Here is a 15576-nt window from a genome sequence, read left to right as displayed (position 1 = left end):
CACTCTCCCAGGCCATATCATTCACTGGTCTCTGTGCCTTCCTCTAGTGCTTTTGCCTGGCTAGAATATGTCCTTGATTTGTGGCAATAACTCTTGATTGTCTAAATGGAGAGTGGTGTCTGACTACATCCACCTTTGCTATACCTCAAAAGGTTGCATCACAAGGGACTATGGCCTGATGAGTTAGGTTCCACACTCCTAGACCAGAAGATCAGACCAGAAGGGTCTCCTGAACCAAGAGACCCTAGTTACACAGTCTTCACTCACTCAAGCACTTTACCCCAAAAGGGGATTATTTGTGATGGGCTGACAGCTGTTATACCCCTTGGGGTCCAGAGTTGTTATAATTCTTAAGAGGAGCAGTTGTTCCAACTGCCTCCTTCAAAGTAGGCAGAAGCACTCCCTCTTACAACGACAACATTTTCCTGAACCCAGGCAGTCTATCCCCTATATGGCTAGCTGCTATTATGCAAGAAGGGCAAGGCTCAAGCATGTAAGTTGATGGCTGTACCTCTCCAAGAATCCTGTTTACCTCTTTAGGCTGCAAATAGAACCAGTTCATTTTCAAAGACAAGTTCCAAAATAAATATCCCTAAATGTAAGTAGGTTAAGGAGCAGCAATACATTAGGATATTCAATTAAACCTTATAAAAACACTTAACTCTTCAACAGTATCATGAGAAGCTGCAATCCTACGCTCACTTACCTGGAAGTAAGCCCCAGTTGAGCTCAATAGAATATGAGCATACTTATTCAGTAGCAAGCCTGGTAGTAATGGTAAAGTTAGCTATCCTTCATTTGCATTTATTAGATTTATCCTGCTCCATTCCAGTCCACAGTATCTTTGAAAGGAGAAAGCTTTTTTTTTTTTTGCTCAAAACCTGTGACTGAAAGATCTGCACCTTTCAACTGTGAGCTTTAACTTTAAGCTTCACAGACGTAGAAAACTGAAGGGTTGCTTCAACTGAGACAAGCTTCAATTTTTTAAAAGTATGCTCCACAACTATATTTTCAAACATTCATTTTTTACTTAATACATAAATTTAATGCAAATGACAAGAGTAAGAGGCTGTTATCAGTGTGACCTTGCTACTGTATTGCAGAAACAATATGTGTGGCAGACACCCAGATTCACTCCTGTATGAAATACATAAAAGACAGTGTGCATTTTCATTTCAAGTGGATTACTTGGGTAGTAATTTCGCAGTAGCTCTGTTATCATGCAGCTATGGCTGGAACCCGAGGTCAAAGTCTAGGGTCCAACAGCTGGGGGGAGGGGGGAAGCAGGAAAATGACCAGCAAGATTTTGGGGGACAACCCCCATGTTAGCACCTGTGCCCCACCAGGACTGATGATGGTTGCCAAACTTCCTATCATATTATTTCTATAATATGTTTATACTCAGGCGGTAGCCAGCCAAGCATGGGAGGGTTACAGATGCTCATTTTATTCTACCAGTACTGCTGGTAGAAGGCTAAGAAATGGATCCCCAAATGCACATTTGGGTTAAAGGGAGGTCTTGCATCTGAAAAAGTCTGAGACTATTGGTCTACTCTAGATGGTGTTATGATTTAAGTGAGTTTAAAATGAAAACTCATGCCCTATAGAATTTTCTTTTTAAAAAAAACCAAGCTTGGCAAGTATGGGTTTTGTTTTTGATCTAACATATCAGAAATCAAGAAATAGTTGTAAAGCATGGATTTACAACAGGAGAGAACGAATATATCAGTTGTCTTCTTCACAAGTGGAGCAACATACAAGGATCTCAATCTCCCCTAGTGAGACCATTAAGTCCAGCCTCTAAAATTATCTATTGACCTGTAAATTGCAGCAGTTATTTGACTTAATTTTTTCTTATGAAGCTTTTAATTTCCCCCCAAAACTTTTCACTTTTTCTTATTTGTGCCTCTGAAAAGTTATCTTGCCAAAAGTGGTTTTTCTCCCCTGCAGCTTCCCACTGTTACCTGTTTTTGTGCTTCTGTGCTCAGATGTTCAAGGTGTGTATGCATTTGTTAACCCATCCATTCAACTTATGTACCGGTAAGCCACTTGTGTAAAAGGAAATGACTTTCAGGAATCTTGCTCAAGTTTAAACAAGACAAGTACCTGGCATTGTCCTCACCCTTTCTAAATCAAGTCAATTTTTAGTCAATTGTCTGAATAAAACAGTATCTTTAGAGACCCCCCCCCCCAGTTTTGTCCCCCTACTACTGCAGAACTGATGGGACACATCAACATAACTAGACTGCCTTAGAAAAACTGCCGAGTTCAGATGTGTTGCTCTGCTGTGTTTGTTTTTCATGTGTGAATCAAGACCTGGCAAATGAAGATAATGACTGAGTTGGCAGATTTGGCTGCAGTTTTGGGTGTGTATTTGTCTCTGGAAGGAGCTCTTGCATCTATTTACCTTTTTCTTGCCCTGAGCCATAGGGAAAGGTGACAAGTGAGCTTTAATTAGCTATTTGCAATTGTGGCAGACGCCTTAAAAGAAATAGCCTGGAAACTGCTTTTGCATGGAACTTATCTGAGGGCTGTGCAAGACTGCTTATTGTAAAGCACAGAATGGCAGTGGGGGAAGAAGAACCACAAAAGAAAAAGGCAGTTTACTAATGCTCAGAGACATCAACGTATTACTTCAATGTACATGGGCTAACAAGAGGGCCTTCTTAAACAAGCAATGCAAAGAAATAGAGGGAAACAACAGAATGGGAAAAACCAGAGATTTGTTCAAGAAAATTGGAGATATGAAAGGATCATTTTGTACAAAGATTACCATAATAAAGGACAAAAGTGGAAAGAACCTAACAGAAGCAGAAGACATCAAGAAGAGGTGGCAAGAATACACAGAGGAATTATACCAGAAAGATATGGAGGTCTCATATACCCCAGGTAGTGTGGTTGCTGACCTTGAGCCAGACATCCTGGAGAGTGAAGTCAAACAGGCCTTAGAAAGCACTGCTAATAACAAGGCCAGTGGAAGTGATGATATTCCAGCTGAACTATTTGAAATTTTAAAAGATGATGCTGTTAAGGTGCTACACTCAATATGCCAGAAAGTTTGGAAAACTCAGCAGTGGCCAGAGGATTGGAGAAGATCAGTCTACATCCCAATCCCAAAGAAGGGCAGTGCCAAAGAATGCTCCAACTACCACACAATTGCGCTCATTTCACACGCTAGCAAGGTTATGCTTAAAATTCTACAAGGCAGGCTTAAGCAGTATGTGGACCGAGCACTCCCAGAAGTGCAAGCTGGATTTCGAAGGGGCAGAGGAACCAGAGACCAAATTGTGAACATGCGCTGGATTATGGAGAAAGCTAGAGAGTTCCAGAAAAACATCTACTTCTGCTTCATTGACTACACAAAAGCATTTGACTGTGTCGACCACAGCAAACCATGGCAAGTTCTTAAAGAAATGGGAGTGCCTGATCACCTCATCTGTCTCCTGAGAAATCTCTATGTGGGACAAGAAGCTACAGTTAGAACTGACTATGGAACAACTGATTGGTTCAAAATTGGGAAAGGAGTACGACAAGGCTGTATATTTTCTCTCCCTGCTTATTTAACTTAAATGCAGAATTCATCATGCGAAAGGCTGGACTGGATGAATCCCAAGCCGGAATTATGATTGCCGGAAGAAGAAGAAGAAGAGGAGGAGGAGTTTGGATTTGATATCCCGCTTTATCACTACCCTAGGGAGTCTCAAAGCAGCTAACATTCAACTTTCCCTTCCTCCCCCACAACAAACACTCTGTGAGGTAAGTGGGGCTGAGAGACTTCAAAGAAGTGTGACTAGCCCACGGTAACCCAGCAGCTGCATGTGGAGGAGCGGAGACGCAAACCCGGTTCACCAGATTACGAGACTACCGCTCTTAACCACTACACCAGCACAACCTCAGATATGCTGATGACACAACCTTGCTGGCAGAAAGTGAGGAGGAATTAAAGAACCTTTTAATGAGGGTGAAAGAGGAGACCACAAAATATGGTCTGAAGCTCAACATCAAAAAAACTAAGGTCATGGCTACTGGTCCCATCACCTCCTGGCAAATAGAAGGGGAAGAAATGGAGGCAGTGAGAGATTTTACTTTCTTGGGATCCATGATCACTGCAGATGGTGACAGCAGTCCCGCAATTAAAAGACGCCTGCTTCTTGGAAGAAAAGCAATGACAAACCTACACAGCATCATAAAAAGCAGAGACATCATCTTACCAACAAAGGTCCGTATAGTTAAAGCTATGGTTTTTCCAGTAGTGATGTATGGAAGTGAGAGCTGGACCATAAAGAAGGCTGATCACCAAAGAATTGATGCTTTTGAATTCTGGTGCTGGAGACTCTTGAGAGTCCCATGGACTGCAAGAAGATCAAACCTATCCATTCTGAAGGAAATCAGCCCTGAGTGTTCACTGGAAGGACAGATCCTGAAGTTGAGGCTCCAATACTTTGGCCACCTCATGAGAAGGGACTCCCTGGAAAAGACCCTGATGTTAGGAGAGATGGTTGGACAGTGTTCTCGAAGCTACCAACATGAGTCTGACCAAACTGCAGGAAGCAGTGGAAGACAGGAGTGTCTGGTGTGCTCTGGTCCATGGGTTCATGAAGAGTCAGACACAACTAAACGAATAAACAAACAAACAAACAACAACATGGGCTAAGCTCTAGCACTGCAAATCACTTGTGGTCTCATGTTCATCTGTGAAGTCATACATTTTACTGAATATAACTGCCAGTTTGCACAAAAAGAATTACTGTTTTGTTTTTTTTGTCAATTAGAATCTGGGGAAGGAATCCAGGTAACTGTGGCCTCTTATGCAAAGTATCTTTATTTGAAGTTTATTATGGTGAAAAGGCCCCACATCCCCTCCTCCCACTATGGAACTTTTTTCTTAACTTTGCAAACCCAGAAAAAATGTATGTATTATAAAGTTTAAGATTAGATTCCTTTTAAAAAAAAAGTGGCTCATATTAAGGTACATCAATAGGGTGGCTTTTTGTAGGCTAGTAACTTTTGTTAAGTTATTTCCAAGACTCATAATATACACGACTGAACATAAAACCTTTGTTATTTCACCCAAACAGATCGACTAAAGCAGGCTAGATATTTAACTTTCCAAAAACAAGATCCAGCTTTGTCTAACTCTAACCTAGGGGTGGAGGGTGGTGTGGGGAGAAGCACCATATAAGATCCAAAACTGGGTAACTTGTTTTGAAGGGCAACTTCAACAGGCTGGTAAATTTCATTTGATCATTAATATGGCAGCTACTTCATGTTACTATCTCAAACTGAAGTTTCTTGAATGTCAAATTATAAAAGCCTTCAAATGTGATATGATACTTCAAACGAGGACAATCAACTTGGCATGAGCTCCCAAATCCCTTTCACTTGCTCTTCTTCCTTCTGTAGCTACGGAGTTATGCTATAACTGCTGGCTGCTAGACACTAAACTGGAGTTAAGTGATTTTAGTGTACTATATTGAGGTTTTGGGGAAAGAACAACTGGGATGTTGCTGTCTAATGGGAACAACTGAATGATTAAAAGAAACACCTCTACCAACTGTAGCTTGTTGCTGAGAATAATAGCTTTCATATTCAATTTAGATTAATACTTGAAATAAGCAGATTGGGTCCACTTTAAATAGCTGAGCAAGCTGCCTATTTCTGCTCAAGCAGTACCTGCTCTAATTTCATCACATGGAAACCTACTTTCAGGTAAATGCATTTAGGAAAAGGTTATTCTTACCAAGACCAGCGGGAGTCCTGGTAAACATTCTGAGGTTTGCAGTTTTACACACCTGTCTGCTTTGGGAACTGTTTGGCACAGACAACAGGCCTGCCGCACAAAGCCACAGCGAGATAAGAAGAGAGCTGTCCACTTCAGTTTGGTACAGGTGCCTTTCTACTTTTTGTAGCAGTACTAGATGGATGGGCTACTTTCCAGAAAAGGGACAGAAACTTACTTTTATATAACCTGCACTATCTACATAAAAGCAAGCAATAATTACCGTCAAATTTTATCCCAAATCTTAGAGAACTAAGTACCTTAGAGTTTCACCAGAAGTAAGTTCTTAGCTGCTAAGCAGTGGATTAATTGCATTGATCACAAAGTTGATATATGGAACTATTAATTAGAGCACTATTTATTTACTTTTCATTCAGTCTAACAACTTCTAGAATAATTCTGAATACAAATGCACAAGACTACCAACTAACAAGGTATGCATCCCAAAATACTACTACTACCTGAATTGTTTCTACCACGATAAGCTTCAGAGTTATACCACCAGTAGATGTGTATAGCCCTTTTAATTGTTCAAAGTGCTTCACATGCATTATCTAGTTTTTACAACCCTGCAAGGTTGATCAGTATATTCTCCCTCTTGATATTACAGATGGGGACGGGATGGGACTGAAGCTGTGTGTGTATGCCACCTAACCATTTCATGGCAGAGGGTATAAATGAACCAGGGACCTCCTGATTTGTAACTCGTCTCTATAGCCACTACACTATGTACACTATTTCCCTTGCTTCCATGATAATTTTAAGCCAGTGTGATGTAGTGGTTTGAGAATAAACAATGACACCTGAGTTTCTCATCTTGAATTAAATACTTGTTAACTGTGAAACTCATTGAGCTGCCAGCATCTAATTTCCATCTCTCAGTCCAACTTACTGCACAGGTTTGTTGTGAGACCAAGAACATCACCCCTGCTTCCTTCTTGGAGGAAGAACACAAATGAACAGGCATATAGGAAGAGAAATATTTGGGTTGTGAAACAAAGTCAGGTGTGGATTAACTGTTTCCCACTTTAGCTCCAACCTTGAAATTTATCCCGCAATAGGACATTTCCTGATGCAAATATGCCCCAGAATGTTAAGCAGTCATATCAAATGCTTACAGCTGGCCTAATATGCACATAATGCTAAACCATAGTTTAGTGCTATGAGGACAAGCCTTTACAAATTTGAGCCAAGCTTGAGCTTGAGCCCTTCTCCTCACACGTGGCTGGGAGGAGGGCTTCTACCAAGTTAGTTTGGCTTAGCATTACACACAAATTGGGAATTGTGGTTTACAACAAGCAATGGTTAGTTGCTAGACAACCTGCTCCAAATCATGAATTATAAAGCTGGCTTGCTTAACTAACCGCAGTTTGTGGTAAACCATCCTGGGCATGTGGGAGGATGAAGAGGGTGGGTGGAGATACAAAAGCACTGCTTCACTCAAGCACACAGAGGCTTATCCATACAATGTTACATGTAAACACACATGCTACCTTGAGCAAGTTGAGCATTCTATACCTTTCCCAAACTGCAGGCAAGCATAGACATAGGTAAACCCTGAGAATAACCGTGATTTGAACTTATAACCTGCAGCACTATGGTCAAAACCTTCTCCTGTTTACCAGCACATTTCTCCAGAATGTACGCTCCATTATCTTACCACCTGAAGTAACAAAAAGGTAAAGAAAAACTGCACATGCACATTTCTTTCCTTGTGAATTACCAATTTGGTACTGGACAACAAACTGTGTTCACTGGGAAAGGTGTGAACTACAGAGGAGAAAGCAAGTCCCTATTTTTTATCAATTACCACAATGTGGCCAGTCATATTTGCAATCATCTTTAGGAAGAAAAGTCTACACAGCAGACCCTCGGCTTACCTTTGGGTTGTGAAAGCGGCAAACCCAGAAGTATTCTTCCAGGTTTTGCCGCTCTCGCAGAAGCGCTCTACACACCACGTGCATGCACAGAAGCGGCACCTCCGGTTGCGGAAACTTCGGGATACGGCCAGACCTCCAGAACGGATCCCATCCGCAACTGGAGGTACCACTGTACACCATTTCTTAGTCCACCTGTGCCTTCTCCTTGGATGAAAGATCATTTAAACACAACAATGGTTGTTAGAATCTGGTGAAATAAATTCAGATTTTACTTCAAGCAGCCAATGTCCCTGAGGGTAATCTAGTCCAACCCCCTGCAATGCAGGAACTAAAGTACCCATGATAGATGGCCATCCCTCCTCTGCTTAAAAGGCTCCAATGAAGGAGTGTCCACCACCTTCCAAGGCAGTCTGTTCCACAGTCAAACAGCTCTTACTGTCAGAAAATTATTCCCGATGTTTAGTCAGGATCTCTTTTCTTGTAACTTGAATGCACTTGTTCAGGTCCTACCATCTGAAACAGGAAAAAACAACCTTTCTCCATCTTCCATGTGACAGCCCTTCAGATATTTGAAGGTGGCTGTCCTATCCTCAGTCTTCTCTTCTCCAGATTAAACATACCCAATTCCTTCAACTGTTCTTTTACAGTATTATAAATCAAGGCTAAAATCCAATGCAGTTTGACAAGCTTATGCCTACTGATTTTAATGAGAATCCACATGCCTAACTTCACAAAGGATAATGCTGCATAGATTAGAATCCTTACTTTCTCACAATAATCTTGTAAAGCAGACTACAGGTGAGCAGAAACAGAATCTCATCCAAGACCATCCCGTCAGAGCTGGGATCTGATACCAAGCTATCTCTACACAAGTTCAATAACGTCAGCTGGCTTATGGTAGTTTATCTAGAGGTACATGCAAAAATTAAACACCTTACAACAAATAGTCACTGACTGACTAAAATAATAATAATAATCAACCTTCTGTAGTGAGATGTCCCAGTTTGTACGAAGAGAGAAAAAAGGGAAACAAAGCTATACCTTAATAGAGTAATGTTGATGAAGGAGAGAATTGAGATGGTGTTAAGAAAAGACAGCTAGGGAAAGAAGTAACTTGAAGGGAATGAGGGAGAGAGTTACATAGGAAATGATTGTACAGGAGCAACAGATTAGGTACTTCCCAGAATCTTCTGGGTTTTTACTTGCTTGTTTTTAAACTAATGTCTACGCAGTCACTATTCTACTAAATAAGTAAGTGAAAGCCTTCTATTAACCTCCAGTGTTCCAGTTTTTTTAAAAAAATCTTATGTTGCCTTTCCCTTATATTCTATAAACTTCCATTACCCCAAAATGTCTGCCTAAAGGTCTGCTGGACACTGTGACATATTTAAAGAAAGTGATAGAAGTCAATATGTAAAGGAAATGGAGTTTGAAGAAATTATGTAAGAATTGCTGCACAAAGAGTGAGGTTTTAAGAACAGAAGATGTATTTTTAAAAGTCTTACATTGTCAACAGGTGACAGATACCTATGTTGTGGATTAGCAAATGAGATCTACATCAGTGTAAATAAAATTAGCCATTAAGAAAAGATATGAGGTAGAAAGAGGTATAAAATCAGCTTTTTAAAATAGAAGCGTAAGTACAATAGGGCCCAATGAGAAATCTGTTATGGGGTGACATAACCTGTTGCCCTCCAGATGTTGCTGGACTCCAATTCCCATCATCCTTGACCATTTGCGATGCTGGCCAGGGCTGACAGGAGCAGAAATCCAACTACTGTACAACTGGAGAGCACCAGGTTGAGCAAAGGCTGGTCTATTCAACAGTTAATGGGTAAGGAACTAAGGGGGAGCAAGAAAAAGAGGCAAAGCCACTATCAGGAATGAACTGAACAGATGCCTGGTTTTAGGAAATGGTGAGTAGACTTATTGTTATTGTTGGGAATTATTGGCATGGGAAAAGCTTGTATGCATTTTTAATAAATAATAAGAATTAAAAAAACGTGAATAAATGCTGGTGAGGCAGTCATATTTATAGGCTGTGTTTGTGTGCAACCATGCAATACACACGAATGTATCCAAATTTGCTTATTCCCCCCCACGTGGCTCCTTTCTTTTTGTTTCCCATTACATTCTGGCGGAGTGGGGGGCCTTCCCCTTACCTAAAACCCAAGTAAATAAATCACAAACAGCAGACGGAAAGCGACAGGGCGGGAAAATCTCACGCAGGAAAGAGGCGAGCGGGGACATGGGGATGCCGAGGGGTACCAGCCGAGGAGGGTCACAGAGCGCGCAGGTGGGGGTTAGAGAAGGGGCGGGGTAAGTGCAACGAAGGGGCGGGGCTTGCTTCTGTGTTTCCCTCCATCCGCCCCTCCTCCTCCTCCTCCCGAATCCCAAACCCACCCACCGACCCCCGCCAACCTCTTTTAAGTCCCCATTACCTGCAATTGGCGAGGCCCTCTCCTCCTGGCCCAGTCGGTGTGTGTATATATGTATATAAATATATACTTTCTGTATATATAAATATATGTGTGTGAGGCCGAGCTTTCCTTTTCCGTACCCTTCCCCGGGCCCAGAGGCGGCGACGGCGGCGCCTCCTCCTCCACCCCCTTATCTGGGCCCGCGTCTAGGCCCGTGCTGGGCCATGGCGGCCACCGTCGCCGCCACTAGCCCCCTCAGCCGTTGGTTCTTCTGGGCTCGCGCTGCGGGCGTCAAAATAATAAAAAGGGGGAGGGAGGGGGAGGGAGAGCAAGCGAGGCCCGCGCGCCCTTACGCAGGCGCTCTCAGGTGGCCGGGGGTGAAGCGGCGGAGGGGAGGGGGTTGATCTTAGAGGAGGCGTCGTCGCGGGGCCACTCACGCGCTGGCTGGGCGGCTGGCGCGCGCGCGGGGCCCAGGCGCTCGAACAGCTCTCCTCCTCCTCCTCCCCCCGCCCTCCTGCCTCCCTCCCTCCACGCCAGCCAGCCAGCCTAACCTAGCCTAGCCTAGCCGGGCACTTTGTTTGTGTCCCACAATGCAACGCGGTGGCGGCGGCTGTTGTGAAGCGGGAGGAGGGAGGGTTGGCGGAGAGCAGTGGGCGGGGCCACGAGCGGTGGTCGCGGAGGGCGGGGCCAAAACTGGAGATTGGGGAGGGGGGAGGCGGCGGAGGGAAAAGCGTTTGGCGTCTTGTCTGCGCGCGCTGTGAGCTCGGGCGCGCGCTCCCTGTTTTGCGCGGCGGGGGCGAGCCGCGGGTCCCGGGCCTGTTGAGGGGGAGTCGCTGTAAAGCTTTTTTTCCGGTGTATCCCTTGAGAAATGTATGCGGTGTAATTATTTTATATATATATAATTTTTAAATTTTACCACAGCGCTCCACGGTTGTGGTAATAGGAGGCTCTTCTCCCTGCCTCTTAAACAAAGCCTCGCTCTGAGGTGATTTAAAATCACTGCGAGCCTAAAATCATTTCTATCTCGGCGGGGCCAACTTCAGGGTTTCACGGCGAAGCCCGGGGAGGGAAGAGAGGATGGCAGGTTGACAATCCTAATTCAACATTTATTTAATAATAAGGAAAGGAACCCCCAATACACGTTGGGTACCCAGAGTAGGCAGGTCTTTAGGAGGGTTGTTGGGGTGGGGATTGTGGTAAGCCCTCAAATGGTTTGTTTGTTTTACAAGCTTTATTATTTCATAAAATTTATACACCGCTGGATTGTAGAAAACCTCAAAGCTGTTTACGAAAGACAAAACAGTAAAATCAAGGGGGGAAATGCAACATTGCTTTAAATGATGCAAAACAATAAAATTACTTTGACTTCCTAAGCATCTGGGTAGGCTTGTCTAAACAGGAATATTTTTAGCAGACACACACACAAAGAGTACGGTGAAGGCGCCTGGTTAATCTCTATGCAGGGAGTTCCAAAGTGTAGGCCCTGCCACATTAAACAATTGAGTTCTGCATTTGTAAGATGTTACAAATGTGGAACGGGTATTATGTGGCACCTGTAGTGGCCAATTTTGCTGATTGAAATGGTCAAGTGGGCACATGTAGGGTAAGGCGATTTTGCAGGTAAACTGGTCCAAATGGTTGTGTAAACATGCTCAAAATAGTTTACAGAAAAGATATAACAATAAAATTGTCACTGACCAATTAGCAAAAATAACTTAAAAGTTAATAATAGATAGAAAACAGATTAAAACTCACATCATTATTTATTATTAATTAATTAATTAACCGCCCTTCACCCTAAACATAAACAACATATAAACTAATAAATATCTGTTTAACTGCAATCCTGAGCATGTCAACTCAGGAGAGGAATTACCGGTATGTTTGGGAACATGGGGGCAGGGGGAGGATTTTCTAACCCTAGCACAAGAATAAATACCAGTACATAAGATCAAAACCCACCACAAGGGCAACAGATGCATGTAAAAGCATAGCACGACGACGAAATAATGCTTCATTTTTATGTTAGATTGGCTGCTAGAAATCTGAGATCAGTTGGGTAGATACGATTAACAACAGTGTGAAGAGTTGAATGTAAGCAGACAGATAATAGGTTTGTTGAAACATAACATGCTTCATAATGCATTCAAGTTTTGAAAGGTTCAGGAGATTGTCCAACCACAATATTGGGTGCAATTTCAGGAGTTTTTGGAAATGAATTGTGATTTAAAAGAAGAAAGAATTTGTGTCAATTTGTGATGGAGAGATGAATTATGTTCAGCTCCTTTTTCTTTATGAATTCTAAAGGTTTTTATATTTATATATAGGTACATTTATTTTTCTCTCCACACCAGCATTTTTATATGCTTGCTAACTAAGAATAACATTCCATGTATCTGCTGACTTAGATCTTGATCCACAAATGTTTATGCCATAATAAATACATTGGTTTCCAAGATTTGGCAAGACTTTTTGCTGTTTTTGTTGTAAAGGCTAATCTGGCCATGCCTCTGGAGAAAAATATATAAAGCATGCCAGTAATATAATTGTACAAGTATAACACCAATGTAGAATAAAATCTCAAAGCAATACTACAGTATATACTTATAAAAAACTTACAGTAAATCAATTAAATAGAAATTCAGTTAAGTGATAGCAATTAATTTAAATAAAGTAACAAGAGTCTTTTTTTTCTTTTTTTTTTAGGAAACAGAACGGCACAGCTTCTGCCCATTTCAAGATGTCCAAGTGTTTAAACTAAGCCATCTAAACTGGTTGCCATCGCCATAATGTGGGCACCAAATCTTTTAACTGTGCATTCTGCAAACATTACAGGATTGTTTTGAAGGGAGAGGAAAATAAACAAATGACTTGCCAATAATTTTCTTTCTGACTTCTTTGTTTTTCTTTGTCAGGGTTCCTGGCCTTTTAATTCTCTCTGTTTCCTTATCTCTTTCTGTAAGTATTAAGCCTTATAAAGTTCACTTGCTGCAATTCCAAACTTGCCTGGCCAGTGTTTTCTAACATTCAAAAGAGGCAGTCACACACTTATAGAAGTTCCTTGTCCTGCTAGTGGTCAACTGCTCTTTGTCAAATCCCATCATAAACCAGCTCCCCATTATGACCAACTGCCTCAGAACCATTGGACATGTCCATTCTGTCCTCTGGACAGTTGTCAAAGCAGAACATTCCAGTTGCGGACGTATGTGCTTCGCCACATTCCTTATGAACACGTTTTTTTTTTTCACAATCTGAATAAAATCTGATTATAGAATGGTTATGCAAGTAATGTTGCTCAATGGCTCTTCTCTGAAAAATGATCTCCCTTGACCAGTCTTCCCTCTCACCACCACAACGTGGTAGTCTAGACTATAAGTGATTGCGGTTAAAATGACAGAAGCAAAGAGCAGGAGGAACTAAAATCTATGACGGAGGAAGTACAAGGTGTATATCAAAGTGTACTTATCGAACAAGGAACAGAGTTAGTAATATACACCAGTGCCTGTGGCTATTAATTTACATAATGATATTTAGTTAGATTCTGGCAAGAAAAATCTATTTCTTTCTAGTTTCCCTCATAGGAATTTTTTATAGCTTCATTTGTGCAAGTCCCAATGCCTTTTCTGGTTTCCATCCTAAATGTACCAATGCACAACTTTCCTGATACATCTGCTCTTACGTCCAATTTGTACAAGTTCCAAATGTAGTTTATCTTGATGTGGAAGAAGATTGTAATCTAAAAGTGTACATATGCAGAGCAGTAAATCCCATTGAAATTAAAGTCACTGGGATTTAGGTCAATGGGATCACATTGTGTGCTTTTCTTTATGTTGAAAGAAGCTCATGGTCTTTATTCAGTGTTATTTTTCTAGAAAAAGAGGGGCCGGAACTCACCATGAATGCTTCCCTTGTTCTTTTATAAAGGCAATGGTGCCCACCTGAGAGGTGCCGGAACTGAGTTCCAACTGGAAAAAGCCCTATTTATTTAGGGCATTTGTGCCCCACAGTTCACTCCCAAAGGCTTACAGAATGGTTTTGTATAATCGGTTAAAGCAATACAGTCTACTTGCAGATTTACAATCTAAAAGACACGACACAAAAGGAGGAAAGGGATGCAAAGGAAAGAGGAATAAAGCAAACTCAAGACACCAGTTTTTAAAGTTAAGTAGTAGTTCTGATAATGATCAGCTGGAATTGAATAATTACTAGAACAATCCAAACAATAGGAAGCCAGAGCAATTTATAGCAGGGTGAATTAAGTTGTTGTACCTTTACCCTATTCCGAACACTTTTCACGAGGACTATCTCTGGCTGAGCTAACCCAAGCATGGCAGAGGGAAAGTACCGTAAGCCTTTAAAATAGAGTTTGATTTGCGCCACCCTTTTTGGCAGTGCAACTCTTGCTGGATTGCTTGGTCCTGTGATCACGCTGAACAGAGTTTGGAATAGGGGTACGACTTACCCTTCCTTTCCCTTTCCACTTCCCCTTTTTGAGACTTACCTCCACCTAGGTTGCCTTTGGCTGAGCTGGCTGAGCTAGGATGTGGCACTTAAGCTAGTGTAGTCCCACCTGAACCCAGGTTCAGCTTGTTCCAACCTCCTCTCATCCTGGTGGTTCTTGGTTTTGGATTGCACCCTAAGATAGCTACAAGCTGGTCTTGTTTTAAATTAAATATAGTACTGATAAATTTTGCTTAGCTTCCCCATGTCCAGTCTACTGAGAAGATCGTGTCATGACCAACTTGATGACCCACGTGTTATGCCTCTGCTACCTAGCCAGATCATCACTTAGAAAGTACTGGTCTCTAGTTCATTTTTTGCTAGGAATGCCAAGAGAGATTTATTAAAGAGCAAACTCTTCAAAAATTCTATCCTTCTCTTTAAAGTAAGATAGCCCTATGGTCCAGTAGTGGAGGACCTCCTAGCAGATCTCCGAATTTGGCCTGCGAGGCCGTTGTGGGCCAACAATACCCACCTGTCTAACATCTAACATCATATGGAATCAGATCAAGGTTAGTTATTTTCAATCTAAGCACTAAGATAAGTATCTTTTTATCTATACTCTACATGCTAAGCACCATAGTGCTAAGATCAAATATAAGCTCTCTAATTTTGGTACCAAAGCTGTGAAGGTGCTGCTGTTTACTGCAAATGTTCCAGCTTCCCATAATGAAGGAATATATAGTATATTAGGTTTTTGAGGGAGTGAGTTCATATGGGAACAGGTGGTCTCCAAGGTATGTTGGTCCTAGGCCATAAAGGTCAAAGCTAGCATCTTCCCCATTTCAAATCTGCCTCTCCTAGATGGGAGATGTTTTAGTTTCAAGGGACATGTTGCACTCCTCCAGGAAGCTGATTTTGTTTCTGTATGCACATGTGTGTTAGGCCGGCAGCTGGATTAACTCAGCCCATGGTGACAGCTCTTTGAATGATGCCAAGTCGATTTCACTGGCCCATTGATTCAGTGCCTTTGAGAAGGATCTGCCAGTTCTGTGAA

General features: G+C 41.9%; 1 protein-coding gene across 5 annotated transcripts in view; it reads right to left on the bottom strand.

Annotated features, from left to right (window-relative positions):
• ZBTB44 (zinc finger and BTB domain containing 44) overlaps positions 1-10166 on the bottom strand; it is a 28655-nt gene extending 18489 nt beyond the window's left edge. Inside the window, exon 1 of one of the 5 annotated variants that reach the window (XM_033172434.1) lies at positions 10101-10166. The gene's annotated coding sequence lies outside the window, so the exon portion shown is untranslated. Of the gene's footprint in view, positions 1-1964; positions 1981-10100 lie in introns of those variants that run through there. The other 4 variants (XM_033172431.1, XM_033172433.1, XM_033172435.1 and 1 more) reach the window with 4 other exon arrangements.
• Between the last annotated feature and the right edge of the window lie 5410 nt (positions 10167-15576).

The sequence above is a fragment of the Lacerta agilis genome, chromosome 15, assembly GCF_009819535.1.
Source record: "Lacerta agilis isolate rLacAgi1 chromosome 15, rLacAgi1.pri, whole genome shotgun sequence".
In the NCBI taxonomy this organism is placed as follows: Eukaryota; Metazoa; Chordata; class Lepidosauria; order Squamata; family Lacertidae; genus Lacerta; species Lacerta agilis.
Note: the sequence above shows the minus strand (reverse complement) of the source record. Positions and strands in the feature narration are given on the sequence as shown.